The sequence below is a fragment of the Engraulis encrasicolus genome, chromosome 22, assembly GCF_034702125.1.
Source record: "Engraulis encrasicolus isolate BLACKSEA-1 chromosome 22, IST_EnEncr_1.0, whole genome shotgun sequence".
NCBI classification, from domain to species: Eukaryota; Metazoa; Chordata; class Actinopteri; order Clupeiformes; family Engraulidae; genus Engraulis; species Engraulis encrasicolus.
In genome coordinates, this window is record NC_085878.1 from 46,659,988 (window position 1) to 46,664,987 (window position 5,000).

General features: G+C 42.8%; 1 protein-coding gene across 1 annotated transcript in view; it reads left to right on the plus strand.

Annotated features, from left to right (window-relative positions):
* The window catches only part of celf6 (CUGBP Elav-like family member 6), a 242,950-nt gene that overhangs the window by 134,594 nt on the left and 103,356 nt on the right, over window positions 1–5,000 (plus strand). The gene's annotated exons all lie outside the window — the stretch shown is intronic.

The following is a 5,000-nucleotide window of genomic DNA, read 5'->3' on the forward strand; positions in this document are numbered from 1 at the left end:
ACACACACACACACACACACACACACACACACACACACACACACACACACACACACACACACACACACACACACTTGCTAACACACGTTTGTATTTGCATCATTGTAAGGACCTTCCAATGACTCTCATTATAACAAAACTAGCGAATGCTTAAATCGTGACCTGACTAAAACAATCCCTAACCTTAAGTTGTCAGTAAGCAAATGTTTTTGCACTTTTAGTTTTTTCACCAACAAGAAAACAACTGAGAAAACACCTCAGAAATAACTGAGGAAAATGTGAAGTTGTAATCCTCACAATGGTGGTAAACAACTTGTATACTGGAACACACACATGCATTCTTACAAGTACTAAAAGTCATACATGTGCTTAGAAATACATATGCCTCATGCACCACATAAACATATGTTGCCACCTCCTACCCTCCCTTATTCTCCCTTTCACACACACACACACACACACACACACACACACACACACACACACACACACACACACACACACACACACACACACACACACACACACACACACACACACACACACACACACACACACATTCGCAGCGTCCCCACCTTCATAAATGAATCCACCTCGGTGCGGTGGAGATGTGCGGCGCGTGTGTGAAGTGGGCGGTTATATAGGTCACCAGCCTCTATTGACTCCCCATCTGCTTTGGCACGGGGCCCCGCTCGGGGCCACAGAGGTGGCAGGGGCCGCTTCAAAGACACATTACAGACCTGTCCTCACTCTATATCTCTCTCACACACAGTCACACACACATACCATGTTTGCTTGGTCTCACGCTCGCCCGCACGCACACACACACACACACACACACACACACACACACACACACACACACACACACACACACAAAAGCATCCACAAAGCTTAACAAGCCACTAAGGACGTGGTTTACTGTTCAAATCATTTGCATATACAAAGACATGACCAGCTGGAAGTAACACAGGTGAAAGTTTTAGAAATACATTCTTTATATACTCTACATAAACATGTTTATGTTCTTGCAGTAAAATTTTGTTTTATTTGTTTTTTTGAGCCAAATAATTCTGGTGGTGTTAGCTAAATGAGTGGGATTCAGGGCATGAATGAATTAGGCTGTAAGTCATGGCGAGTGTGCATGTCCTGTGCATCTGGGTCACTGCAGCACGCTCCTGTTGGGGTGTCCCAAAGCAGGATGTAGGGTACCGTATGTTGCCCCAAATACCTAAACAAGACCTTCATGTAGTATGCAGAATGCAGGAGGGAGGTTCACAATGGCCCATGCAATACGTACATGAAAAAAAAAGCACAAGACATTTAATTCAGAATTAACTCACTTTTATTCTGAATAAAGCTTTGAAAACGTCATGAAAACGTCACAAAAACACTCTGAATTAAATGAAAGATCAAAGTAAACTCGACGGAACTATTTGATTTGGAATTATTCATTCGGAATTAAAAAACTCATGTAAACATAGCCAATAACAGCAAGAAAGTAGAATTTTCTGTTCTCAAGCTGCAGCTATTGCAGATACCTCGGGCATTTATGTGAGATGACAAACATTATTTGTTCTATACCCGTGACCTTGCAAATATGAAAAATTGACTTTTAATGTTTTGAAATTGTACATTTTCAACATATAGTTTAAGCTTCAGTCAGTAAGTGAGTCATTTCCCCAAGAGAGTGTAGTCATTTCCTTCTTAAAAGGCTGGCAGTATGGTCACAATGATTACTTGGAGGCCAGAAAAGAAAGGTCAGAGAAGCTTCAGGGATGAATGGATGGGTGGTGTGTGTGTGTGTGTGTGTGTGTGTGTGTGTGTGTGTGTGTGTGTGTGTGTGTGTGTGTGTGTGTGTGTGTGTGTGTGTGTGTGTGTGTGTGTGTGTGTGCGTGCGTGCCTTGGGCGAGTGTGTGTGCTTGTGTGTGAGAGAGAGAGAAAGAGAGAGAGAGAGAGGAAGAAAGAAAGAGAGAGGCAGAGAAAAAGGGATAGAGACAGACAGAGATTGAGGAAGAGCAATGAGCGAAGGAGAGAGAGAGAGAGAAAAAAGAGATAGCGAATAAAAGAAAAAGAAAATTGCAGAGAGGAGATTACAGGGTATTAAGACGGCTCCAGTGGACAAGGGGACAGCGGGGCAGATCAGAGCAGAGCAGAGCAGGCATTGCCATGGTCACCTCCCGAGTCCCCAGAGCCCCAGGCAGAGGGAGGGAGGAGGGAGAGAGGCCGATCCCCAGCCCAGGGAGGGTTGCAGGGAGTCCAGGCGGGACCAGCCGACTGGAGGTCTACGGGCAGTTCATCGTCCCCATAAAGAGATCTTAATGCCCCCCTCTTAGTGCTTTATTGTCTTTGATGAAGCGGGTTGGCACTGAGAAGTAAGTCGTTAAGGCTGGCACATTATGGCACTTCGCTCAAGACTTCCAGTTGAAGCACTTTGGGAGCATTAGAAAGAGGAGGTCCCTGTTTGCTTTTTCTAGATGACTCAGTATGTGACACATTAGCCACTGACGAGCTTTTATTTTGGCGGTGGGTATTGAAGGCCTGTTGTATTCAATACATGCAAAAACATAGACACATAAATGCAGTATGTACGTTTGTACATTTTTTGGTGCTTTATGTTAGCAGTGTTATGCAAGTGGTATTCAGTGGTCTCTCCAGCCTCTCTTCTCTCTCTAGTTTGTTACATACACCGTGCAGCCTATAGCAGTGACCAACTTTTTTAAGGATGCATTCTTTTCCCTCTCTCTCTCTCTCTCTCTCTCTATATATATATATATATACACTCGCCTCCAAAAGAGTTGTCACCTACCCATCTGTTTGGAATAACAGCTAATAACCTGACTTTCAATTAATCACTTGGCTTCAGAAGTCACTCACATGAAAGCTACAACCCTCTCGAATGAAAATGTATGTACAAAAATAAATGTCATGCACCAAAGAAAGATTGACCCTTTAATGAACACAGACAGGGCAGATTTTGACAAGACAAGTTTTGTCACCTATCAAACATAATGTGAAAATGAGCAGATAAGTCACTTCAAAACACTTCAAATACGCAGATCGGGTGTCATACTTAATCACTGATTCACTCACACCTCTCCAGAAAATCAACTTAAGCCTTAGGTGTATGTTTAGGGTCATTGTAATCATGGAAAGCAACACAATGAAAATCAATGGAGTTCAATGAGAGATGGTGACATATTTGCTATTCGTAGAGAAATACATTTTTAACTTCATGATGTAATCAATGATAAAAGCCCTCACACACCAGCAGCATGCATGCAGCTCCACATAAGAGCTGTATCCCTCCCATGTTTGACTTAAGGCACCATGTATTTTTTTCCAAATTCTTCACCTTTAACATCAAAGAAGTCTCTCCCACTGTCCTGTCTCAAAAAAGCCAGCCAAGAGTATGTCAGGCCTAATTCTGACAAAAATGAAGGCTAATGGGACTCATACTCTGAAGTCAAGATCCCAAGATCAACCATTTTAGAACTGATCGCATCAAAACTATATGGTGTTGGAGATGAAGAATATGAAAAAAGAGAAATGGTGCATAAAGTGAAACATGGTACAGATATAGCTCTTATGAGGAGCTGCATGCATGCTGCAGGTGTTTGAGGGCTTTTATCATTGATTAAATCATGAAGTTAAACATTTATTGCTCTACGAATAGTGAATATGTCACCATCTCTCATTGAACTCCATTGATTTTCATTGTGTTGCTTTCCATGATTACAATGACCCTAAACATACACCTAAGGCCAAAGTCGATTTTCTGGAGAGGTGAGAGTGATTCAGTGATTAAGTATGACACCCAATCTGCGTATTTGAAGAGTTTTTAAGTGACTTATCTGCTCATTTTCACATTATGTTCGATAGGCGACAAAACTTGTGTCTTGTGAAAATCTGCCCTGTCTGTGTTCAATAAAGGGTCAATCTTTCTTTGGTGCATGAAATTTATTTTTGTACATACATTTTCATTCGGGAGGGTTGTAGCTTTCATATGAGTGACTTCTGAAGCCAAGTGATTAATTGAAAGTCAGGTTATTAGCTGTTATTCCAAACAGATGGATAGGCGACAACTCTTTTGGAGGCGAGTGTATATATATATATATAAGGAAAAATAGGGAAAAGAATGCATCCTTAAAAAAGTTGGTCACATATACATATAGGTCCCCATAAAGGCTTGGGCAGTCCCTGCCAACAAGGTTATGGGAACCATATGGGAACGGTGAGGGAGCAAGCATGACATGAACAAGAATATTGGGGAGATGCGAGAACGGTGAGGCAACCAAATGGGAACCACACGCATACCATTCTTGGAAACTAAATTGAACTTTCCTGCTAACTAATCTAGAACAGAAACAGAACCTGCCTTATGTATTGCGAAACAGTGTCGTGGCTGTGTGTGTCACGATTTCTCAATTCGATACAATATCGTTACAGCCCCAACACACACACACACACACACACACACACACACACACACACACACACACACACACACACACACACACACACACACACACACACACACACACACACACACACACACACACATAGTCATTGTGTTTAATGCATGCAAAACACAGACACTTAAATACAGTATGTATTAATAAGGTTTTGCTGCTTTATGTTAGCAGTCTTATGGTAGTAGTATTCAGTGGTCTCGTCTCTTCTCTTCTCTCTCTCTCTCTCTCTCTCTCTCTCTCTCTCTCTCTCTCTCTCTCTCTCTCTCTCTCTCTCTCTCTCTCTCTCTCTCTCTCTCACAGGTACACACACACACACGCAGACACACGCACGCACACGCACACGCCCACACACACACACACGCACACGCCCACACACACACACACACACACACACACACACACACACACACACACACACACACACACACACACACACACACAGTGCCCTCGACCACACACACAGTGCCCCCGACCACACACACACACTCTACCATTAAGGACCCCTGTGATTTATGTGTCCCAGCT